General features: G+C 42.8%; 1 long non-coding RNA gene across 2 annotated transcripts; it reads right to left on the bottom strand.

Annotated features, from left to right (window-relative positions):
• Nucleotides 1-11653: 11653 nt before the first annotated feature.
• LOC133904722 (uncharacterized) lies at nucleotides 11654-26863 on the bottom strand. 2 transcript variants are annotated; one of them, XR_009907497.1, is made up of 5 exons: nucleotides 26424-26863; nucleotides 26226-26327; nucleotides 24441-24614; nucleotides 12795-17099; nucleotides 11654-12125 (listed from the first exon to the last, which is right to left on the bottom strand). It is a non-coding gene; the product is annotated as an uncharacterized LOC133904722 (long non-coding RNA). The 2 variants fall into 2 exon arrangements; XR_009907496.1 differs by having other exon boundaries at nucleotides 12795-15432; nucleotides 26424-26857.
• Between the last annotated feature and the right edge of the window lie 251 nt (nucleotides 26864-27114).

The raw sequence follows: 27114 nt of genomic DNA, 5'->3' as shown, positions 1-27114 counted from the left end.
ATGGTACATCAGTGTACGTGTAAAGAACACATGTCTGAAAGAGCTTCTGAAAATGGTGGGGGTTCCCCAAATTGCCTCCTTGGCTAGAGCACGTTGACAATCCTATACTCCCTGGAGGTTGTATTTGTGTATGGCACATATTGGCAATGAATGGGAAGCAAGCCACATCATGGTAGCCTCCATTTTCTGCGAGGGTGGTGAATGATGGCCACTCTCCAGCATTCGCAGTCTTCATGCCACCCATTGATGGTGAATTTTCTTGCACTTTGTTGATTCTTCTCCCTTAACTTTTGGGAGGGCTTTGAACTGTTGACACCTTCAATTGGGTGTTTTGAACTTTTGATTGACCTTCGTTGGAGCCTTTGAATTTGCTTGTACTTGAGCTTGATCTTGGGATTGCGAATGCCTTTGAGATCCCATCATCAACGCTCTGTGGTTTTAAACCTCGTGGGCAACTTTTGGTGTAACAAGGCCCTTGTTTTGATCACACCAGGGTGGCAAGAAGCTGCACACATACCCACAACTTATATCTGGAAGTTAGCCCTCTCTTGCTCTTTTCCTATAGTCATCCCCGGGTGAATTGATGATGGGGTGGAAGAGTACAGGACTAACAACGGCTGGTCACTTCAGAGGCAAAATGAGCTAGCCTCGACACCCAAGCGTAGTCAGAGGAACATGTGCCTTCTGTGCTGTGTGTATTTATTATCACAGCTTAAAACTACCACAACACTTCATACATCTCCAGAGGTGAGTCCTGCAAGTGGCCATACCCTGAGATCGTAACTCGAGGATGGGTAGAAAAGCCGTGATCACTGTTGGGTGGATCGACACCCTTTATTTATGAAATGAGCCTCGGAGTTCTCCCTTTTCAATGTTAATCCAAGGGGAACAAAGGACAGCTTTAAGCAAATTACTTCTTGAGGAAACAGCCATTAATAGGGGGCATCGGACGAACGCCCTCCTGATTAATGGGTTAATAGGCGCCTCCATCATAGACATGTTCCACAACATAGGGCCCCTTCCACTTCGGCTCAAATTTACCTTTGCTTTTGCCGGTGAGTATGATCGGGCGCCTCAAAACAAGTATTAGCTCGCCCTTCTTGAATACACGAGGTTTGACAAGCTTGTCATATGCTCGGATCATGTTCTGTCAATAAAATTGAAGATTTTGGAGGGCGTTGAGGTGCTCTTATTCGAGGGCATCCAATTCTTGGAGCCGAAGGCAAACCCTTTCATCTTGTATAATTTTATTGTGTACAGCAATCCGGAGCATGGGAAGCTCCACCTCAAGTGGTAAAACGGCTTCTGGGCCGAAGACAAGCGAGTAGGGCGTTGACTATGTCAGGGTACGAACAGTAACCCGATACGCCCATAATGCTTCAAAGAGACAATCATGCTAGTCCCTCTTGTGTTTTGCGATTGTCTTTTTCAGAATGCCCACAAGGGTCTTATTAAACGCTTCAGCCAATCCGTTGGCTTGAGGGTAGTACCTTATGGAGTAGTTCCACTGAATTTTGTACTTTTCAGCGAACTTATAGATCTTATTTGACTTTAAAGACAGCCTGTTGTCGGAGATAATACGGTGAGGAACTTTGAAACGGTATATGATATTACATTCGAGGAAGTTGATAACATTGTCGGATTTCACTTCTCTCAAAGGGATTGCTTCCGCCCACCTGGAGAAGTAATCGGTGGCTGCAAGAATGAACTGCTACCCTTTAGAAGAGGGCAGGTCAATTTTTCCAATTATGTCGATACCCTAGGCATCGAAGGGCCAAGAGGGTACAATAGAGTGTAATGGAACTGAGGGACGATGCTTGAAGTTCCCGTGTATTTGGCAGTCGTAGCAAGATCATTGTTGGAGCATTCCTCCTGAAGCAAGGAAAAGGAATAGCATAGTGTTTCTCCTTTGGGGTTCTTAAACACTATCCCCGCACCGGCTCTTCTATGAGGAGTCCCATCATGGTCAGACTCCGTATGTGAAGCGCCATCAAAATAGAGCTCCCATGAAGTTTCCATGTTGACTGTGAATACTTCTTCATCAGGTAATTCTGTGACTAAGGGCGAATTATCCGGAACGAGATGCGCTGCTAGAAAGTCAGCTAATGCCTGCCCTTTGACCGTTTTCTGAGGAACATACATGATGTCGTACTCCATCATCAATAACGCCCATTTTCTGACCCTGCCTATAAGAGCGAGCTGGCTAAGGACGTACTTCACAGGGTCTGCTCGTGTAATGAGCTGAACCTCATGTGCTAACAAATAATGGTGTAGCTTCTTGAGTGCAAAGATTAGCGCTAGACAGAGCTTCTCAATAAGGGAGTAATTGCATTTAGCTCCCACCATGGTCCCGTTGATATAGTAGCATGCGACTTCTTTGCCTTCATCATTAATCTGCCTAAGAAGGGCATCGATAGAAGCGTGTTGTCCTGTGATGTACAAGACAAGAGGCCGCCCTTTGATGGGGGCCATCAGCACAGGTGGATGAAGCAGATACTGCTTAATGCCGTCGAAGGCGTTTTGACATTACTCGTCCCAAATGAACGGCACACCTTTCTTCATGAGCTTGGAGAAGGGTTGAATTCGCCCGGACAAATTAGAAATAAAGCGTCTGATGTACTCTAGCTTTCCCTACAAAGACTTGAGCTCTTTTAAATTCTCTGGCGGAGGCATCTTAAGGATCACCTTTATCTTTTTGGGCTCGATCTCAATGCCTCGGTGCACACAATGAAGCCTAGGAAAACGCCGGACTATACGGCAAAGGCACACTTGAGCGGGTTCATCTTGAGTTGGCACTTGCGCAGTCTGTCAAATACGACGCGCAAATCTTTTTGATGATGCTCATGGTCTCGGGTCTTGACCACCAATTCGTCGATGTAGCATTATATGGACTGGTGGATGAGATCATCAAAGATGACCGTCATAGCAGCCCAAAGCGATGCAATCTTCAATGACATGCCCTATGTACCGATGGTATGGACAGTACAAAGGGTTGTCAGTCATGGCAACCTGCTCGGGTCTTGCCGGTGTAGGCAGATTCACAAGATTTTGCTCGTTCATCTGTTCGAAGAGGCTTTTGATGAGGTCCCGTCGGAAGACATACTGCTTATTTAGCATCTCCCGGACATTAGGATGCACAGTCGGTCTTGGCCACTCATTCTTTGGGTTGAAGACTGGAACGACACTTGTAGCGTTTGACTCAACAGGTGCCTTTCTCTTGTTGCCATTCCCGGTCGGCTTACTTGAAGACCCGAATCTTCTAGTGTTATCAACGGAGCCGGCGTTCTTGTACATCTCCATGATGTGGGGTACTTTATCAAATTCAAGCTTGGTAGCTGCAACGGCGTCGCCAAGCAAATTGAATGTTTTGGGGTCGCGTCTAGATATGTCGACCAACCAATGTTGTAGCATGCCGTGGATACACATCTACACGGCGTCTTCCGGGTGCATCTCCCTTGCGAGCCGGACGTAGTTATTTCTAAAGCGGATGATGTAGTCTTCAATTCTCTCATCCTGCCTTTGCTTGATTTGAGACAACTCTAGAATCGAGATGTCTTTCCTCATGGTGATGAAGTGTGACTTGATGAGCTCCTTCATAGAAACCCAACTGGGCACTGAACCCGCAGGTAGACGGCTATACCAGTGGAAGACGGGCCCCATCAAGGAAGCTAAGAACTGGCGCAGCAAGAGTGATAGGTTGTTCACGGTGTCTCCACACACCGACTCAAAGTAGACGAGATGCTCAATGGCATCCCCGGTTCCATCAAACAAATGGAACTTCGGCAGATGCCAACCTGCGGGGAATGCGACTCGATCGTGCCACGCCTCATATGGATTGTTGAGCTCGCTCTCTAATGGTCTTGGGGCCTGATCGGCCGCTAGTTGACACATTCTTTTGTTGACCACATCTTATGTAATATTGTGGTAATCTCTTAATGTTATGGCCGGCACAACATGTGTGGCTGAATTTGCTAGCGTAGTAATGGCGGGTGGAGGAGTGGCGCCCATTTGATGGATAGGTGCGCCCCTACCCCCATGGGAGGAGGATTGCACAACTGAGATGCAGCTTCCATCTCTGCAAATCGTGAGTCAACTTGAGAAACATGTAGCGTATTAGGCGGTGGTAGTTGTGTGCCTCCTGATGTGAAGTGCGGCATCATGGTGCAAAGTTGATCCACCCTTGCGGACAACTCACTCACTTGTCTTCCGAGGGTGTTATTCTGCTCATCTTGAGTGCCCGGATGCGGGGGCGCCTGCTGGTGTTGACCACTTGTACCCACTATACCTGCCCCTACGGGTGGTTCTTTGTGAGCGCATTCATTTTTGTTGGCCATGTTCACAGGTGCAACATTTGTGCCTTCTACCTCTCCATCCCCAGACAAAGCCGAATGCGCCAGCTGAGAATAGTGCGGCGACTGAGAGCGTGTTTCAAGAGAGTCTAATGTATGAGCCCCGGAGCTATATTGTCCCTCATCCTCGGATGTGATGGGGCTACTATCTATTCTTTGACGAGCAGTCATCTTCAAGTGTGTATCGGGGCCAGAACGTGTGGCCACCCTGCGTAACTACCCTTTATCTTGTGGCAACTGTGATAGAATACTCCTGTAAGTAGATGACCCGCCGTCAAGTGACTTGCATCTTCCAGATATAGGAAAGCAAGGGGCAACTATTGCCTCCTTCTGTAGCTTTGCAGCAAGCCGCAAGGACGTGCTAAAACAAGCCTTCAGATTTGGCACAATCTCTTTGTCGGAGGAGTACCCTAACTCATGTGTGATGGGAAGAGGTTTCCAGTCTAAATCTGATTCTTCGGGATTCAATACCCCGATGGTGCCGCACATCATGACGTCTCCATCATTGGACTTCTTCGATCCTTCGGACATAGTGTCATAATTTGTCGACGCATCCAAGTCTGGCTCTACAGGCTGCTGTGGTGCATTAATGATAGATGGTGGTGCCGCTTCCTTAGGGGTAGTTTCAGATTTGCCCTCTGTTGTTGGCTTTTCACTTCCTTTTCTAACAATGATGGACGAAGGTTGAGGTGTCTCGACCCTCTGCTGCTACATGGCAGGCCCTGTTGCAATAGGGGCAGTGCTGGCATCTTGTGCATGTTTGGCGTGGCCTTGGCGCCAGGTGTTCCAGGAGAAAATTGTACCTAGGATTTTGTTCAAGGTTCGGTGTTACCTGAACACTCATTCTTCCATCTTCTGAGTGGACTTGGCCATCTGCTCGGACATGGACTTGAACCTAACATAGCATAAGGTCTTGTAGCTCCTGGAATCATGCTTGGCGGTTCCTCTTCCTTCGCTCACGCCTCCGCTGATTCTCATTGAGAGCATACAGAGCTGGGTATCTATTAGGTGAAGCGGGACGACGCGTTGTCGTGTAGGACCCTCACACCTAGGGGCCTCATGACTGGAAGAAGCTGCCTCGTAGGGGGGTCTCCGGTCGCGCTCAAAAGGCCTTCTTGCATATTCTTGATGCCGTGCTTCTTGGTCCCATCTAGTAGGCGGCCGCATTTGGCATGGCCAATAGGACGAAGGTGGAGGGCCTCTTAGCCGAGGAGCCTTAGTGCACCTATCTTGCTGTTCATGACGATTCGCGGGACGTGGATTGCCCCCAGGCCATGAAGTCTCTATTGTAGCAGTGCTGTTGCAACCGTGCGTAACTGCCCTTTGTCTCTGCAGCTCATCTGGATAAGGCGCCAGCACTTCACTTGGAAGCATGGCAAACTGGTTTGTATCCTTCGCAGCAGACGGGTCAAACTTCGCATCAACGTGGAAGCAAGGCACCCAGTGCTAAGAGCCAGCAAGACTGGGGTTGTAGAGCCTACACCTCCTTCCGAGGCACTGAGACAAACACTCCTCTACAATGGCTTCCCGAGCGAGGAGCCTAGTTGGCGACGCATGGTGAGTCCATGCGTAGGGAAGGGCCTTATTTGAAGCCGCTTCTTCATCTGTAGTGCAGTCTGGAGTGAGATGAGAGGCGATCCGCTGTCAGAGCCCCTAGCTTTAGCGATCCTGTGTTGGCAATTTCGACGTGCGTGCAGCCTCCCATCTGAACAAGCAAGGGTAACGCTTCGACGCAAGTTCCCGCAAACCACGTCTAGTGCCACGACCAACTCAGCTTCTATCTTCCCGGTGAGGGGGAACCCCTTCAACATGGCATTTGCCTTAGCGATGATGTTGTTGCATTCCTCCTTAACCTCTGAAAAGGCCCTCTTTTGAGCCCTGTTTGTTGCGAGAGCCTAAGCTGGCTCCTTCGTCATATTGGAGTAGATGGCACCCTTGTGCTGAATGATGACCACCGGCGGGAGTGTCCCGAACTGTAGGATCGTGGGAAACGAGTCGCGGGCAGGGATGAATCCACCAATGTTTTGCTATCCCACTCCTTCGATTCACTATGATCATAACTCTACCAACTGGAGTGGAAGTGCTTTGAGATGAATCTCTTGATTTTTTAATGCAACTTTGTTTCTCACATGAACCTTCTTATCTGAAAAAGCTTTATCTTCTCAACAGTGAGGCGATGCAGATGTAGTGTCTGCTACTATGATGGTTCTACAGAACGTGAAGAAGCAGTAGAAAAAGATAAGGAGGATAACTGATTATGGCAAGATCTCAAACTAAAAAAGGTCTTTATGTCTCTTGAAATTTTTATTTGTCTTCTGTTCTTTCTACGGTTAAAACTATATTAATCTCTTGGTTACTTGAATTCGATTAGTGGGGAGCAATAGCTATATCTAACTTTCCTCTATTCCTTCAATTTCATGCATGAACCTTGTTATCTATGTTCAACTTATGGAAAGAGGAAAATTGTATTGGTTTGTATAGCCTTATACTCTTTCTTGGTTTCTTTGAGGATTCGGTAATGAAGGTGCATTTTGTACTTAATATTGCAACTGTGTAGTGTTGATCCTTATTCAAGTAATTTGATTTTTTGCTTTACTCATGCATTTGTCAAATACATAGGATTGCTCATTATAAGAGCACTGAAGATAGAGGCTTTTTTTCGTTGTACTACTGTCTTTGTAAAGTGGGAGAAATAGAGTAGAAGAACATTGGTGGAAATGCTCCCAACTAAGGCCAGACAATCATACTTGTCTTAACATATTTAATAACCAAATTGGCTAAGAAGTTTTGATTGCATTGATCGACCAGCTTATTGGGCTTGGAATTTGAATGTTATTTTGCATGTGCTTCATCCAATTAACTATATTATCTCATGAATTTTTTTTTCTTCCATTGCAACGAACGGGCATGTAGCTAGTCAAAACAAGAAACAACAGGAAACAAAAACAAAATATTGGTTTGTTGTGGAGGAGCCTCTATCCATAACCTAAAATATCATCCAAATCGGGTAAAAAGCTCCCTAACCACCCACTCCAAGTGTGTGCATGTAGCTGCCATCATTTCTCAATCCTCCTGCTGCTGCAGAACATACCACGTATGGAGCCAATGCTTACATGTATAGATAACCTGCAAAAGAGAAAAGTTCATCTCCTTGCTAAAGACAACGTCATTCCTGCATAGCCGGAACAACCAACAAAAGGTTGCCGCAACCACAATGATTTTGGCTTTCCATTGTTTACTAATACCACGCAACCAAGTTCCGAATAGATTTGGGACACTACACGGTTGGTAAAGATTCAAAGCCACTTGGAAGATAAACCATGCAGATCTGGTGAAACGACAGTAAAAAAAAGATGCTTAATCGCATCGTTTTCGTGACAAAAGCAACACTTCTAACTTCCTTGCCATTGTCTTTAGCTAGATTGCCTTTTGTTAAAAGAACCCCCTCTACGGAGGTACCATAGGAAGATTTTAATTTTTAAAGGTATTTTCATTTTCCACAGTTGCTTGTTCATTGTTGGCATTTTACTATGAAGGAGTGTGTGATATAGAGAGTTGACACAAACTTTTCCCGACTAGGTCAAATTTCATCGAAACTCATCACGTTCTTGTGAAAAATTAATATGGATAAGATGTTGTATTAATTCGTTCCATGCTACTAGTTTAGGTCTGCTTCGCGGATTCAAAACATGCACTTTTGAATTGCTGTATTGTAACTGTATATGTCGCGGGCATGCCAGTATATGTAAAATAGACGAAAGAAACAAAGACAATTGTAATTGAAACACACAACTTTATTCATTCATTGTAGAATCATAAAGTACGGTTTCATTCGATTACAACATTTTCTCCACACACATACACACATGCAATCTGACTAAACTTCCTCGACGACTGCTGTCCTTGTTCCCGAGGCCTCAGGAGGCTGCCGGTTAATTACGTCTAGCTTCTCGCCTGGATAACCTCCGATTAAGTTGCTTTGTTGCTGATTGTCGTCAAGTCGTCTCCGAGTCTGTAAGGTTGTAGTCACATATATCACAAACAAAACAAAGAAAACGTTAGAAATCAAAACAGTAGAAGAAATGGGACAAACGGTCTAGCATGAGCCTTATGGACTATTTATATATCCCGGGTCATCATCGGCCATGTAGGCCTCAGACATGCAACCCCTCATCATTGGTCGTAGCCTCAGGTACTACACGAGGATAGAGGGAGAGAGAGTTTAGCTACATAACAATTTACCAGCTACAACCTTTCGGGAGCCCCGTGAATTGCAGTGCTTCTAAACTCTTATCTACAACCTCTGAACTCAATCCCCCAGGCAACTCAGCCACGAAGGCAAACACCACAAACCGGCCACCACCAAATCACCACCCGGCCACCTCAAAACATCACAGCATAGCATCATCCCACGAACACAGCGCGATGGCCGGCTGGACCATAGAACCACAAGAACAATCAGTCGGGTTCAATTACGAACACCTCGGCATAGGACAACACACGCACGGACGTGGCATGAACGTCGACTGGCATCACCATGCACACAGCACGAACACAACACCAAAGCGTCGACTGGCCAAACCACACGCACGAACATGACGCCGAAGCGCCAGCCGACCACCGCTGTAGCAGCAAGAAGGAAGGGGAGGAGGTAGCTATTGCAGAGACCTACCAGCAAGAATGACGGCCATAGCTATCAGGCAAAGCCAAAATGCGACGGCAAAGTGGTGGATTGAAAGGGTGAAGAGCTCTCCCCTCTCTCTATCTCGCAGATCCGGCCTCCTTCGCCCCCGGGGCACCCCTTTCCAGACCTTTATAGTGGCGGCGGGGTTCATATCTGGCCGGGGAAATCGAATCGAGTTTGTTGGGTGAAGGGATAAGGATGTGAGGAGATAAGGATGGGAAGAGAGGAGAAGGGAGCCGGGGATGAGTGCTGGCGGCAGGGAGAGAGGCGACGCCTCGGGCGCAAGTGAGAAGAGAAACAGGGCACCCCCTAGGGCAGCTCGGCTGGGTGCGGGTGGATAACGAGCGGGGGTGATTGGGCTGGGCTGGAGGCCGGGAAAAGGAGAGGAGGTGGTGGCACTTTGGGCCGGGCCGGCTTGGCCGGGAGAGAAGAGGAGAAGGGAGCCGGGCCGGCCAAAAGGCAAAAGGGCCAGCCGAGGCCATTTTTTCCTTTTCTTTTCTTATTTTTTTATGTATATGTGTATGTACACTGGTGCAAATATACCACAAAATAACGTTATACAAGGTCCAATCAGATCCCTACATAATGATACATCCGAAGGGAAGGACTGTAGCACTTTGGAACTGAGTCATTCTTTGCCTCTCGCAATGCAGTATAGGCTTGGGTATTGATCTCTTAATGATGAGTTTCTTAACCAACGATCTTCCCATAATCCGATTTGGGATAAACCCTTAAGATGAAAGAACCAAAAAGAAAAAAAAATGTTGTTTCACTTTCATGAGACCACCCCAAAAGTGGGAATAATCTGGTTTCCAATTGACTTATGACAAAGGATTGGAACCTAAATATTTATTTCTCAGCATTTATTGCAAGATTCCTTCTTCGGTTTCTAGTTTTAAAAGCCACTTACAAAGCAAGGACGTATTTTAAACATCTAGGCCTCGAATCCCTAAACCACCTTGACTTTGGGTTGGCACATGACACTATTTTGTGAGATGATTTTTTTTAGACTATCTCTTTGACAATAGAATCTGGAGCAGAAGTAGTCAAGTCTCTTTAGTATGTCTCATGGAATAAGGAAAAAACATCATGCATGTAGGAAGACTACTAAAAAATTAATTAAGAAGGACTTGCCTGCCTCTCGTTGATAGAAGCTTGTCTATCCAACTACTCAGTCTCTTTTCGAATCTTTTCTTGACCCCTTTCCAATATACATTGTTGAGTTTTCTATAATGGATTGGAATGCCTAGATAGCGCATAGGAAACTCGCCCATATTACATCAAAAAAATTTGGCATACTGTTCAGAATTGTGTTGAGATGCACCAAAACAGAACAATTCATTTTTATGAAAATTGATCTTTAAACTAGAGAGCTTTTCAAAAGCATAGAGTAAGGCATTCATGTTTCTTGCTTTATCCAGACCAGTTATTTACCTATCTTTTTTAGCTCTCCCAATAAAGACTGCCAATATGTCAGCGACAATATTAAACAAAATTAGAGATAGCAGGTATCCTTGGCGAAGACTCTTTTTTGTTTGGAAGTATGGGCCATTATTATCATTGACTTTGACCGAAACACTGCCCCTAAAGATGAAGGTCTCCACCCATGAGCACCATTTAGGTGAGAAGCCTTTTATCCAGAGGGTTTCTAAAAAGAAACGGCCACTAGTATGTGCTCCATTTGGAAAATCGCATCCCGCACTTCCTTCCGGTGAAGGGGGGGGGGGGGCGATAGTATATAATTTTTTGTTTCTATCACCTGAGGGATGTCATCTCTTTGTGATGTAATCATTGAGAAGTGGTTGTTCTTGGTGGGCCAAATAGTTCTTTGTAATACTTTGTAATGTAGGATTTAATTTACAATTCCCCATCGATTGTACCTTTGTCTTGTTCCAGCAGTAAATACGATTTTTCCTATGCTTGCCATTTGCTATCGATTGGAAATATTTCGTATTACTATCACCCTGGAGAATATCATTCACTTTCACTCTTTGGTACCATTTTATCTCCACTTCATGGAGGAGTTTAACCAGCTTCTCATTAGACTGATTTTTTTGCTCTATTTCTTGATCCGTCAGCCCTCGTGTCTCGGATATTTTGTCTAGTTTATCAATGATTTCCAAGTGTTTTTTCTTCTCTTGTTTGTATGCACTAGCAGTGCTCGCTGCCTAGCCTCTGAGATTATGTCTCAACAGAGCTAAGTTTATCTGTCCACCTTTGAATGTGTGTTTGGTCTGTGGATGATCGATTCCACACATCTGAGACGCGTTCTGTGAATCCCTCACGATTTAACCAACCTAACTCGAACTTGAAAGGTTTGCGACCCACCCAAGAGAAAGAGTCTCTGGTGTCTAAGAGGATGGGAACATGGTCCGATAAAGTCGACCGTTCAAGAGCGTGAACAATGGCCAATGAATATTTCGCTTCCCATTATGTGGTCATTAACGCTCGATCCAGCTTCTCAAACGTAGGTTGTTGGCCCAGGTGTATTGACAACTTGAGAGTTCGATTTTTAGATCCAAGCTATCAATGACTGCATTGAATAGGAAATGCAATCTGTTTTAAAACCTGCCATTATTCTTTTCCTGTCGAAACCTTAATATATTGAAATCCCCTCCAATCAACATTGGGTGTAGATTATCCTAACAGGCATTGAAAAGTTCTTCGATCCTGCACAAGTCATTGAAGCGCCTTTCTTCATGGAGTAGTGCCTTGTGGCTTGTAAGAGTAGGGGTGAGCAACACGATGGCAGATTAAAACCAAACTGAAATTACTGAAACATGCAGTACGACAAGTATGTCTCAACCGGTTTTGATGAGCGAAGTCCTAGTTCTGCAATTGCATTTAATGATCCTTGAACAGTTTTCGACTATAAGACCTGGACGAACTCGACAAAACAACCATAATCGACCATAATGACTTGCACCATTTGAAACCACGATAGAAACCACTTGAAACCAGTAGCTCTGCAAGAAGCCAACAGCAGCTGACTCAAGATGATGATGGATTCGTCCATGTTGCCACGTCTTACGGTTAAGCGACACATTTCAAATCAGGGAGAGTCCTTGCTGGCCATGACAATCTACCCCGATCTGAAAAAGATACCAAGCACAAAACTCATAACCGTATCAGCATTTAAACTTTAAAATTCGTAACTAGTTGCAAAGGTTTACAAGACAGCTTGAGATGTGAGCTTCAGCTATGCCAGAAAATAACATAATATATTTTTTTTTTTAGAAAAAATGTAAAACAATGTAACAAGATATACTAGATAAACAAGTTTGTAAGCATATTTTTGCAATGAAAAAAGTCTATTTTACTACCTGAAGTATCAAGTTTGTCCGGATAACCTTATAAAGTATTTTTTTTGTCTACTTAGACCGTGGCTAAACCACCAATACAAACCAGCTTAAGGGGTAAAGTGACTCGGGTTTGACACTTGAGGGTGTTAAGTTGACAAAAAATACTTTAGAGGTTATCTGGACAAATGTGATACTTTGAGGTAATAAAATAGGCTTTTTCCTTTTGCAATTCCACCCATGCATGGCCCTTAACAAGTGGAAACTAATCAAAATCAGGTGCTATACTCCGTTCAGTTTGCTCTAGCACAAAAGTTATCTAGTATTCTCTATATGTGAATACAATAAATAATATTTACACTATAACTAATTGTTCACAAACCAAAACCGACCAGCTACGCAAACATATAGGAGCTTTGGGTAGGGTACACGATATCAGATAACTAAAGGCTAGCGCCAAACCTGGAGTGTAGAAGCGTGTGAAGGGTAAGAGGGAAATGTAGTCCTGAGTTGAGCTCAATGGTGAACACGCCGACATCTATGCTGATGAAGATGACACTAACACCCTCAGAAAAACCAATCACACACACTAGCTCGCTTGTAAGGGTTGTCGATGGGAACAGTATCTCAAACTCGATGACCCTGCATTGGATTGTACCCATCCTGCAACTCCCTCGGGATTCACCTTCCTTTAACGCCGGCGAACCCCAACGAATTGTCCGGAGGGTCGATCAGAGATACGCAATTCTTGTCCATGTCGTACTGAAATTCGCCGCATCTGCCCCAAGCACTCCAGCGCGGAGCACATTTACAACAAGATTGCTTCTTCTGGTTGTCAACTACTTTCATTTGGTTTGATTCTAGTGAACTAGTTTCCAGTTTTTGATATGCTTGTGCTGATTGTAACCAGGAGAATTTGTACAACACGAATTTTCATTCAACATGTCAACAAAAGCATACCTGTGACTAGTTTTTCAGAAACACTTGCATGTGAATCAGATTGTATTATTTCAGCAGCATGTACATGTGCAAAATTGAATGTACAGTATGTGTGAATCGAAGTGGAAAGGAATACTTGATGTACTTGAGCAAGAATGCATGTTCCAGCAGCATTTCTGTGACCAAACAGGCTGATTTTTACAACATATATGCAGAGTTTGTTTCAGTAGCATAATTGTTAGCAAATGGTGCTTGTTTGACCAAACACTGCTTATTGTTTTTACAACATATATGCAGTGTTTGTTTCAGCAGCATAATTGTTAGCAAATGGTGCTTGTTCCAGCAGCACTTCTGTGAGCAAAAAAAGATGCTTTCGGAATCATCATATATGCAGTGTATGTTGCAGTAGCACATATGTGACCAAAAGCACAATATTCAGCAGTACATGTCAAATAAGGTGAAAGATTCAGTATCATATATGTGATAAAAAGTGCAAACTTCTGTAGGTCCAAAAGAAATTGATAGTTCATAACCGCAATCCTCAGTATAATAACATGAGACAAGCAGGGGATGCAAAATATTACATCTCCAGATACACAAGTTTAGGAAATAATTAATTTAGTTAAAAAAAATACATTTACGCTGTTATAGCTTGCCTTTTCTAGTCTTTCATGCTGCGATTGGAAGGCTATCTCCCTCTCGCCACTCAGGCTCCTTGCAATTGGTCTTGTGGTGGCCAAACTCTTGCATCTACCAGATTGCTTTGACTTTGTGCCGGTATCACCAGAGGACTTAATGCTTGTTACTATGGGCCTTCCTGCTAATCTTCCAAGCTTGGGAAGGATCAACTTGAGGCTACAGATCCTTATATCCCAAAGGTAAGATAGAACTGCCATATGCCATCTTGAATCTAGCCACCGAGAAGTATTCATGCACATAATCTTCCATTTTCGCTTGCCAAAGAAAGCATATGATAGCAATTGCATGGAGGCAGGACTTCCCAGAAACCTGCTACTGCCAACACGAACATTGGCATTCTTTGAGCAATACTGCATGCCTCCATGTCTTGTCGATTCTAGAATCAATCCCTGATGCATCAGCATTGTCTCCACTCCTGAAAATTTCATACCTTAGCACCCTACTCTTGGCATTGAGAGCCTTCACCACACTAGGCAAAATGCTACCCTCCACACTGGACATCCAAACCATTATCATCTGCCTTATCTTATCAACAAAATCATCAAGTTGTAAGTCCTTTATCCCCTTGATCCAGTTATTGACAGATTCAACAAGGTTGTTGCACACATACTCAACCTTGGACAACTCTGAAAACTTGCTCCTTGTCCACAAATGTTTCTGATTTTTCTTTAGATGGGCAATAGCAGTAGGGCATGCTGTTCCATCTCATCCATCAAGCTTGAATGCTTTTTAGTACAAATGTCCAAGCAACTGGCCACATGTTCTTGACAATTATGTCACCCTTATACTTCTTGAAATTGCCAAGGAGATGCTTGAAGCACTCTCTATGCTCAACACCAGTATAGAATACCTTTCTAACAGCAGACTCAAGTCCCTTTTCCACATCAGTGTGTATCACCAACCCAGGAGGTGTGCCGATTGATTGTTGCAGTCGTTGCATAAGCCACTCCAAGTTATCATCAATCTCCTTGTCAAACACACCATAAGCCACGGGGAACAACCAATTATGTTCATCTACCGCAGTAGCTGCAGCAAGCTAGCATGTGTACCTCCTATTCAGAAAAGTTATGAGTCACATCCCAGATACTACATCGTTTCAAGAATCCATCAAATAGCATATTGAAGACCACCTTCCCATTGCGATTCTTAACATCAATATAAACAATGCTACGTAGGTTGGCTCCACTGCAGCCTTGAATCTCAAAAGCCCTTCAAAACTGTCATTCCAACATGATCCATGTATATCGTCCAAAGCCTTTTGCCTCCCATTCCACACTCTCCCATACCTCAGTCCTCAGGGTAACATTGTACTTCTTTTCCAACTTCTCTTGAAGCTTCCTAACTCCAAAATTTAGTTCCTTGATCATTATTTCCTTTCTCTCTATCTCCAACCCAAGCCTGTGAAGCCATCTTGCCACTCAAATTGCTTGTGCACAAACATGTATGTTCATCTGAAATCTTCCTGATATGAAAGAAGCAACTATTCTAGATTACACAAAAAACAATAAAATGGTGTATTGCCTTATAGCAAGCTTGAAGGTATCACTCTCAGCAAATGTGGCCCCAAGGGTAAAAGTTGGGTTCTCTCTGCTATGCGCATACTCAGGAACAATGGTACCATCCTTATCTAATGGAAGCTCCTCATCAGGTACAACAAAAGTCACAAAGCCATGGTGCAACTAAGATATAACTTATACATGCAACTGAGTCGAACGATCCCCATAGGTTGTGACGACGGACCCGTGAGAGTACGCGTTCGAAATGGCCCCAACTACGTCAACCCAGGCAGGATAACCAAATCTTCCCCAGCTTGGTCAGCTAGGCAGAACTTAACCCGTCGCATATCATAAAGCAGCAGCGTAGTGTCATGCCGGTATAACAAATTCAACCCAAGTGCGTGCATCCAAAAAGGGCTAACGGAGGGCTTTATTGAACAGGCCCAATAGGATGGACGTGGGCGCGAGGCCATTGCGTTGTGCGTCCTATTTCTGCGGCCGACAACTCCTTCCTCTCTTCTATCTGCTCTCCCACGTCTTCTTCTCGAGGATACACATAGAAAAACACTTCAATCGAGAGCTCTTCTCTGCTTCCTTGAGACCTGCTGGTTCTGTAGTGAGTCGACAATGAGCTTGTCGGTTTCCAGTGAGGTTGTTTTGCGCAGTTCAAGGGAAAAGGAAGGGTGCTTCACCTAGTCTTTGAGGCGCGATCTTGAGTAGCTAGGCTCAACTCCGCATCACGGTGTGTCATGTCGTGCGAAAGGGGCATTGTATCTCCGTCTTCCTTATCGGTGAGACCGCAGCACAAATGGCGGAAATTGGATTTCTAGGACAGCGGCAATCTTGCTGTGCTTCTGAACAACTTCGAGTGCTTATTCATTTGTAAGTAATTTGGCATTCTCCTCGGACAGTTTGCAGCATTTGTTTGTACTAAGGTCAGTAGAGATTAATTTAAAGAATTGGCATTGTAATTTTGGCCTTGAACTGGTAGTCCTTTACTATCTGGTTTCTAACATAACTAGTACTACTTTTGTTCTCAAATAAATGTCGTCCTAGAATACGTGCAGTCAAACTTTAGAAACATTGACCACTAAAATACACAAAACTATTAGGATTTGGTACATGAAAATAATAGTAGTGAATTTATCATGAAAAATATTTTGAAATCATCTAATTTTTATCAACTTTTACTAAAAGGTAGTTGTCAAAAATATTGATCAAGCATGCTTGTTGGAGAACGTGTCGATGTCCTAAACGACAAGTAAAAGAAAACAGAGGTAATACATGTCAGGATTGATCACTAATTAGTATTTGCTATATATGCTTGTCATCTGGAACATGCTTTTAGTACTCTGTTAGGTACTTTCCGTGAGATTTTTGCTAGTAAAGTGTCATAGTTCTTGCCTCTAATTGATTCAGCTAGCTGTAAAAATTTTATTGTTAATCAAGCTATTCGACTGAATTTTCATGTAAGCTAGTCTAATCAGTGAACCTTAGTTCCAGGTACGTGGTGTGTATGATTCGAAAATGGTAGTTCAAGGCCTTGATTACTTGTAAAATTGTCTATTTCAACTTGTAACCCATTTCTAGCCCTGGTGTTGTGTTTCATCTCCAGTAACCTGTAGTTTGAGACCTGAGAGCACAAATTGATTAGAATCAACTTAAGCATTATGCTAGTTGTTTCTGTTTTAATTCTTGTTTGGGCTGGCTCAATCCTCTGCAATACTAACACAGAAACTAAATTATGTAATAAGCTTATTTTCCTTTTGTGTATGTCAATTCTCTATGCACTAGATTGCTTAGTCATTTTTGTATTAAAAGGAATATGCCTGAAATGTTTGCTCATGTTTATATCACACTATTTTCAACAAATCCTCCATTGATCCTGATCTTGTTCTTTCTGTTGTGTCTTTCATATTATATTATTTAGCAACACATTTTGAGTTTAGAAAATAATTGGAGAAAAATATATTTATACATTTCGGCGCTTGAGCACCCTCTTTTCTGAACAGTTTTTGTTCTTCAGCACATATAGCAGTTTTCAGTCTATCTCTGCTGCTAATGACAAGGATATCGAGTTAATAGTTTATCAAGTTATTTTTCTAACATGACTATTGAAACTTCATTTGCATGCATGTGACGTGACCTTAACCTTTTGTGTATTCGTAACTTCATTTCCAAATCATGTATTTTTAGACTCAAATCCAACCGCAACGCGCAAGGGTGCTTCTAGAGAATCACATTGAGAAGTGTGCTCATACCCATGAACGTGTTACCTCGTGTAAAAAAAAAAGTATGTCGGGTCTTATGAATAGAATTCTGAATATTCAAATTTTTAACTGTAGAATACAGTTGAAAGTCTGGAAGGATAATATTGCAACAACCAAAAAAAAGTTAGCAACAATATTGTTAAATATTGAGCTTTGAAACTCAAACATTCCATCTTTCAACATAGAACATGGACTCTACTTTTGAGTTTTTTCTCCAAAGAATTAAATCAACCACGAAATCTATCAATTTAAGTAATCATCAAATAGTGGGCTACATTTTCATTTTCTACCTAAAACCTTAAGTGTAGCTACATCTATAATGTTGATGACAGTTTGTTACATGCATATGCTTAATTGTGATCTAGAGTGGTTTTTGTTGAGTTGATTCATTTGTATATATGTAATCTACTCTTTATATATATAACTACTAATACTAAAATATTTCTATCTTATAATGTTAAAAAAATAGTGAAAATAATACCATATGCGTCGACCGAGCCTGAAATGGGATAGCGTTCCGGAGTCGTGGAACATGGCTTCGACCCTATTTCCTATGACAACATTATTAATCAGGTACGTGCTCGAATATTAATTTTACTTTCAGGAAATATGCCCAGTGTTTGGAGATTATACCTGATGTCATACACTTTACATGGTAAACATTTTCCTTGTAGATTGTAAATGAGACAAAGATGATGATGTATTTTACACTAGCTATGTGAAGCTGCTAGATGACAATCACATGCAGTCAAAGGGACAATTGACTCATGAAGTTTTAGAGAGCTTATTTGAAAGGGCTCTTTCCAAGAAAGGAAAGAGATAAAAAAAACAATTTAAAGACAAATAGGGCTCATTCAAAAAGTTGTATGACCTCTCTTGTTTCTATGCAACGATGAAAAAACAAAAAGCTGTTTAGAAAAAAAAACAAAAGTACTCTGTTGCACACATCTGTTTGATTAAGTATAATTAACTATATTGCACCAGAAGTATGTTTTAATTATATATTGTTTGGTTTCTTAGAAAGCTACGAATGTCTTTCAGAATATAGCAAGACTAAGCAGATCGAGACTTTCCTTTGGGACGATGTGAGGTCGTCTGGGCCGGCTGATCGGGCTTTGCATAAAAATGGAATTTATTGGAAAGACATTCGTAGCTTTCTGAAAACCAAACAATACATAATTAAAACATACTACTGGCGCAATATAGTTAATTAGATTTAATCAAACATATGTGTGCAAGAGAGTACTTTTGTTTTCTTTATAAACAGTTTCTTGTTTCTCACCGTCGCACGAAAACAAGAAAGATCGTACAACTTTTTGAAGGAGTCTCATTTATCTTTAAGTTGTTCTTTTTTATATCTCTTTCCTGTTTTGGAAATAACCCTTTCAAATAAGCTCTCTAAAACTTCATAAGTAGAGTATCCCCTTGGCTACATGCGATCGTAATCTAGCAGCTCCACGCAGCTAGTGCAAAATGCATCATATCTTCTGAATGCCAAAATGCGCTCTGTCTCATTTGCAATCTACAAGAAAAATATTTACTGTGTATAGTGCATGACATCAAGTATAATCTCCAAAGAGTGGACACATTTCCTGAAAGTAAAATTAAGATTCGAGCACGAACCTGCTTAACAGTGTTATCACAGGAAACAGGGTCAAAGCCGTGTTCCACGACTCCCCATTCAGGCTCAGTCGACATAAATAACATTATTTTCACTATTTTTTAACATTATAAGATAAAAATATTCTATTATTAGTAATTTTATATATAAAGAATAGATTACACATATACAAATGAATCAACTCAACAAAAACCACTCCAAATCACAATTAAGCATATGCATGTAACAAATTGTCATCTGCATTATAGATGTAGTTATACTTAAGGTTTTAGGTAGAAAATAAAAATGTAGCCCACTACTTGACGATTACTTAAGTTGAGTTTGTGTTCTATGTTGAAAGATAAAATGTTTGAGTTTCAAACCTCAAAGTTAGCTACAATGTTAGCTGCAATTTATATTTAACAATATTGTTGCTAACCTTTTCTTGGTTGTCGTTGCAATATTTTTCTTCCTGACTTTCAACATTATTTTGCAGTACAAAATCTGAATATTCAGAATTCTATGCATAAGACCAGACATTTTTTTACACGAGATAGCACATCCATGGGTATGGGTACACTTACATCTCAGAGTGATTCTCCAGCAGCACCCCTGCGCGTTGTGGCTGGATTCGAGTCGTACTTCCGTATCGCTAGAGGAGGCACACGTAACGCCCGCTACCGTTGTTGTTGTGGACCCCTCGAATCAGGCACCCCAGGCTGAGCCAGCTGCGCCCTCTCCTACTACTATCGTGCGTCATGACAACGGTCCTACTGTGCCAGACCACTAAATTGTAAGAGCTGTAGCAAGGTTTACTCCAGAAGACGACCCACATCGAAGCGTCCACCTCCTTCCACGGCTGGGTCCTCCACCACAAGCAATGAATCACCCTCCTTCTGCATTCCTGAGCAAGATCTCCAAGCCAGTCTCAGCTGTCATGGCCATCCCAGTCATTCACAAAAGGAGAAAAAAGACTCTACCTTCCAACTTCAATCCTAGGCATAGGAGGATCACTAAACATTCACCTGAGCATGTGAGCCACCAGGCGTCTAAGCGGGTTATGCGCTATTTGGGCTTTCTAGGAGAGCAAGAACAAGTCACCCTAGTTGCATTGGACAAGTACGCAAGGGGTTTTGATGCTCCTCTCAGCAACACCCACATTGCAGCTTTGGCAGCACTTATCGGCTAGAGTGCACCTACTGACGCCCAAGCACAGGTAAACCCGGTGGAGCTCGTTGCTTCCTGAGCTCTCATCATCCATTGTATTGGTCACTCTATTTGGTTATCATAATGAGTGCTTCCAAAATTTTAACTTGGAACGCTCGCGGTCATCATAGCACTGCGCGTTGTGATGTGGTCCGTGAGGTGGTGGATTCTTGCCATCCTGATATTGTTTGTCTCCAAGAGATGAAGCTAGCCTTAATTTCTTACCACACAGTCCTATCTCTATTGGACTCGGAGTTTGATAAGTTTGTCTTCCTTCCCACGGGTGGCACTGGGGGAGGCATCTTGGTGGCATCGAAAGGTCATGTTTATCAAGATGAGGCCGCGCATGTTGATCGACATTCAGTTTCTGTGAAATTCAAACCGGCTGATGAACCGACTTGGTGGTTCACAGGAGTGTACATTCCTCAGCTTGATGCGGAGAAGATTGAATTTCTCCAAGAGCTTTGTGACGTCCGATCGGTCTATTCTGATCCCTGGGCAATAGGAGGTGACTTCAGTCTAATATATCAATTGGAAGACAAGAATAACACAAATGTGAATAGGGCTATGATGGGCAGGTTTCGGTGTTTTGTTGATGATCTTGAACTGAAAGAAATACCTCTTCTTGTTCGCTGATATACTTGGTCTAATAAGAGGGAGGCACCAACTCTGGTAAAGCTTGATCGCATCTTGTGTACAGCAGATTGGGAGCTACTCCACTTAGACTGTCTCTTGCAAAGCAATGTGACTGAAATGTCAGATCATTGTCCTCTAGTTCTGGGTTTAAAAGATGGGCACCAAGGGCAAGAGATGGTTTCACTTTGAGAGTTTTTGGCCCAAACTTCCCGACTTCATGGAAGCGGTGGTAGCCTCATGGGAGGCTCTGGTTAACATCTCATGCCCTGTTGAGTAGTTTTCTATCAAGCTTAAGCGGCTGACTCGTGCACTCCGATCCGAATCTTGGGGCCATTGGCAAGTAGGAAATGTCAAACTCCAGTTAGAAACAGCCACATAGATTCTTCACTGTCTTGGGATTGCCCGGGACCTTCACCCTCTCTCTCCGGCTGAAGATTGGCTGAGGCACGAATTGAAGCAACATTATCTCAACTTAGCCTCCCTTGTGAGAACGATTGCTCAACTCTGTTCTCAGTTTGATTGGCTGAAAGATGATGGCGCTAACACATTGTTTTTTCATTTACAAGCCAGCTTCCGCAAGAGAAAAAACTTTATTGCTAAGCTTCAGTTGGGTGATCAAATTCTAACTGCACAAGCTGACAAACATGATCTAGTCTTCAATTTTTATTCAGATCTTCTTGGTTCGACTGAGCAACGTACCACCACTCTTGATCTTCAGAGTTGCTACTGTGACCCCATTGATCTCTCTTCCCTGGATGCGGTATCCTCAGAAGATGAGGTCTAGGAAACAATAAAACAACTGCCATCGAAAAAGGCCCCCAACCCCGATGGATTCAAACGACATTTTTATCGATGTCGCTGGGGAATTATTAAGGGGGGCCTTATGGCTGCTCTTCTGGTTCTACAGCAAGGCGATGGTTGCAAATTGGGATTGCTAAATTCAGCATATTTGACGCTTTGACCAAAGAATGCAGATGCTATCTTGGCCAAGGACTTTCGGCCCATAAGTTTGATCCATAGCTTTGCTAAGCTAGTCACCAAAATAATGGCTAACCACCTTGCTCCGTGGCTCTCCTCCATGGTCTCTCTAAACCAAAGCGATTTCATTCGGGGCAGATGCATACACAACAACTATGTCCTAGTGCAACAGACGTTAAAGCTTCTACAGAGACAAAAGGAGCCTCGGTTGTTATTGAAACTTGACATTTCAAAAGCTTTTGATTCCCTTGATTGAGAAGGTTGCGGATAAGATGCTTGCAGATAGTTGCGGTGTCGACTTGGATAAAAAGGAGGCGGACAGTAGCGCAGGCCTTACAAGATCAGCAATGGATACAAGATACACAAGGTGGTTTGTCTGTTGCCGTCCTGATAGAATACCTACGACTATGAGATGCGCTATAAGACATCAACCTGCAACCAAATGAGCAAGATCATCACATATGGAGACACTCAAGTTTAGGACAATTCTCATCTAAGACAACCTACAAAGCATACTTCACGGGAGCTGTTGGGTTTAATCCTTGGAAACAGCTTTGGCGATCATGGGCACTACTCAAGTGCAAATTTTTCCTATGGCTGGCAATACAGAATCGATGTTGGACAGCAGATCGTCTTGCCTGACGAGGGTTACAACACCCATTGCATTGTTCGTTGTGTGACCAAGAGGACGAGATTGCCCAACATCTCCTTGCAAATTGCGTCTTCTCCCGGCAAGTCTGGTTTCTTCTCTTCTCTCAGGTCGGGCTGCCACATCTTGCCTAAACAACATGACTTGGTTTTCTCGGATCGGTGGTGCCATGTACACCGACAGGTCGACAAGCCCACGCCGTAAAGGGATAAACTCCCTTATCATCCTGGGAGCATGATGGATTTGGAAACATCGCAATGATTGCGTCTTCAATGGAGCGACGCCAAGAATTGCGGATGTGCTTCGAGCTATCAGCGATGAGGCCCGGCTTTGGTGCCTAGCTGGGGCGAAAGGGTTGAGAACCCTCTAGCCAGGGCTGGATGGCGTGCTCTAGGTCAGATAGTGCAGTTGGTTGTGTTTACTTTTTGTGGCGTGTATGTTTAGTTAAGGAACTGAGGTGTGTTGGGGTGTGTGTATCAGTTGCCCCTGAGGGTTGCTTGTATCTGTTCCTTCTCTCTTTAATACAAAGATACGCAGTTCTCCTGTATGTTCGAGAAGACAGCCAGAAGCCAGCAAAAGTAGGGAGAAACCTAAACAAACAGACCTTAAGGCCATCTCCAACAGATACTCTAAAAATTCATCCCCTATAATACTATTACAACATCCTCTAACACTATTACAGTACTCTTTATTTTTTCTATCTCCAACAGCTACCCTATTTCGTACCTTCTACTGCTCTTCTCCTCCCTCCGGACCCACAGTCAACCTCTATGAACAGTATTTTTGCGCGTGCTACAGTGTTTCAGCAAATTTGGAGTACCAGATTCTCTCTCATCTACCCTATTTCCTACCTTCTACTGCTCTTCTCCTCCCTCCGGACCCACAGTCAACCTCTATGAACAGTATTTTTGCGGTGCTACAGTGTTTCAGCAACTTTGGAGTGCCAGCTTCTCTCATCATCACTGTAGCACTGGATACAGCATCCGCCTGAGAGGAAAATCGAGTGCTACAGTGTTTTCGGGGGGGGGGGTACTGTAGCAGTGAAAACCTCTGTTGGAGATGGCCTAAGTCATTGAACACTTCTGTTTCAGAGTCTGGTCCACTATTAGAAGAATTTGGTGCATCATATTCATTCACTGGAGGGCTATTGTCTATGTTTCCAAAAGCATCTTCAACTAGTTGGCGCATGTTACTATCCATTCTTCCATTTTGCGATTGTGTCTCTTTGTTAGCAAAGATGAATGATGTTGTTTCACCATGACAACCCCAAATAGTATATCCAAGTAAAATTCCCTCACATTCTAAATGATCACGCACTTCAACCCGCTTTAATAATCACTTATTCACACATTTCTTACATGGGCATCGGATTTTAGCTTCAGGATTCTTTCCCCTACATGCAAAATCAAGAAACCCTCTATTCCAACAAAATACTCATCACTTGGTCTAGGGAAAAGCAATAACTGCTTAATAGCAATTCAATCCATCGGTTTGCTGTGTTGAAATAAGAAGTCATGTTAATACAGGAGTGTTACAAATTTAACCACCACCAGTGAATATATTTGACTGTACAATTTTAACTTTAACTCAAAACAAATTGTGTCACTGAAGATGTGGAGATGAGGTTAACCGCACCTGGAGGCTTGTGTTGGGATCCAGTGGATACAGCTTACATGCAGCCTTGGCGCTCGCCGAATTGAATAAAGAAGGACAGTCTTGTACACGGGCTCAATCAGAATAATTGCAAGGCAGCAGATGGGCAGATCAGACTTGGCTGACAACTTAGATCATGGTGCAAAGAGGTTGGGCCTGACAAAAAGCGATAAGGATATTGAATAGAATCTCGAGCAACATGAACAACCTTGATAAGGACTGTATATGAGAATAGGAGTGTCTATACATCATTCCACATATTTTTTGATCAAAAACTGCCAGATTTTCCAAAAACAGAACTCAAATCAGCATTCCTCTTAGGACAAAATAAAAAACACAAGCATCTTGGTTGGCCAGTTAACACTACTGATTCCTTTTTATGTGCTTCGGTTGTTTCCGTCTAGCCCATTCACCCTCATTTTGTCGGCCCATTCACGTAGTTCTTTATTCATCCTAGTGTATGTATTGACATGTACAGTCATATATATGAGTTTTATTCATGTTGTAGTGCGCATCTCAATCCTGAATAAAATAGCTAATCTATTTAGCAGAAATTGCATCCATCCATAACTTACTGATTCACTGGTTAGCAGAAAGCTGCCAATTGCAACCATCAATTCTTCAATCAAAACCAAAATAATGCTGATAAAACAGATTAACGAATTACATATCGCTCCTAAGAAAGTTACAGGGTGAAATTAAATTTACAGTACATGTATAACTATAATAATTACTGGTACATACTGTAAAAAAACAGTAATGACCCTGCAATGAGCTGATACACAATGAATGAAGAACATAACTAGTTCTATAAATTACTAAATTCATGCAGCTAGATTCAGCTAGAAATGGCATGCAAAAGTCCGTGCATGTCATCTACTCTAGGAGAATAAGCCTCCGGAATATTGTTGTCTTCATTAAACTGGGAATTTGTGTTTGTGGTATTACTAATATTCTCGCCATGGCATGTCCATACAGTATACCCTTTTAAGAATCCATCACGCCTAAGATGTTCCTTAACCTCACCATAGCTTTGCATGAGACAATTAACACAAAGACAGAGTACTTTTCCCTGTTGTGGTACATCACAGAATGTGAATTCTAGGAACAAATAATCCTTCGTTATATGCAGCACTTGTTCTAGGCTTATTAATCCAATCCCTATTCATTTATCCAATAATCAATGACTGAAACACAAAAAATGAATTGAGGTATTAGAACGGCAGGATGAGGCAATGTTTGATGTTGTACTGATTAATACTATGATTGGCATAACATTTATTGTGAGTCAGATTAGATCATTAGATGCTATCATTTTACAGGACTTTGAAATAACAGCCTATTTTATCTAGAATGGTCTCAACCATTGTTCCCTATATAATGAACTAGAGGGTAACTAATAATGATTACAAGAATGTGTATCTTAAAAAAAAAGGTTTTCTAGCTAAGTATCTATGAATAAATTTGCCCAAGTAAGCTTACACTTGTAGCAACATAGCTAAATTTGGTAAAAGCATAATCGTTGATAAATTTGATATACTATTGATTGGACTCTACATTCTACAAGCCTACATGACAGCACTCAAGAGGAAAACTTAAAGTTATGGCCATGCTCACTATAATGTAGTCTGACATTCCAAACAATTTTGGCATAAACAAGATAGCTAAAGATTGGGCTCAACAAATTCTAATAGATCATGTGCACATGCTACCACAATCACTGACTGTATTAGTATGGTATATGAGATTATGAAATAGTGTTCTCACCAGGTCCTGCAAATGTATCACGTCCACGTCGCAGCTGCTAGTAGATGCAAATAACCTCCCAGTGCCCAAATCCACAAAAGCTATACACGGGTCACCTAGAATCTGAACAATATGATGCAAGCTAGAATAAGATGCTATCGGTGCCCAAGAAAAATAATCAAACACTTGATCTGCACGCGATTGCCTCGGGGGCTTGACCTGCTCGATCGCCAGGAACAAATTCACCAAGTCAATACGCGATGGTGAGGCGGCTGCTGCTGCTGCTGTGCGGCACGCACAGGGGATGCGCGCCGGGGACGCACACGTTGGGACGCGCGGAGGATGAGCGCACGCCGCGCGGCCGGACTGGATCTGGGGTCCTGGGGACGCGCGACCAGGGCTGCGGTACCGCCGCACTGGGGACGCGCGGCCAGGGCTGCAGGGGTCCGTGCCGGGGGCGGCAGCTGCCGTCCACGGTGGAGCTGCTGGGGAAGGAGACTGGAGAGATTGGAAGAGGGCGTACAGGGAAGGAGATGGGTTTTGTATTCTCTGTTAGATCATAACTGCTTCCGAAAGAGGAGGAAAAAAACCCAGGAAATGGAGGGAGGAAACGTGCGAAGATAAATTTTTTGGAGGAACCAGCAGCAAAAACAGTTTTTTTTTTCAGGAACGAGAGAAAAAGATGAGATGGAAGTCGGACACTAAAGTTTTAAGAATTTTGTAGGCACATTATCAATAAATAGTTTAATCCATGTAAAATTAAACCAAATCGTTCACACTATCAAATAATAGTCTATCATATTTTCTTCCACGTTGTTCTTTATAATGTGCCATTTATGAAATTTTATGAAAGCCACATACCCACCTCTTTAGATGCAATATGGTGGAGGAGCTTTGAGAGGTGGTAATA

This window comes from Phragmites australis, chromosome 22, assembly GCF_958298935.1.
Source record: "Phragmites australis chromosome 22, lpPhrAust1.1, whole genome shotgun sequence".
Classification (NCBI taxonomy): domain Eukaryota; kingdom Viridiplantae; phylum Streptophyta; class Magnoliopsida; order Poales; family Poaceae; genus Phragmites; species Phragmites australis.
Note: the sequence above shows the minus strand (reverse complement) of the source record. Positions and strands in the feature narration are given on the sequence as shown.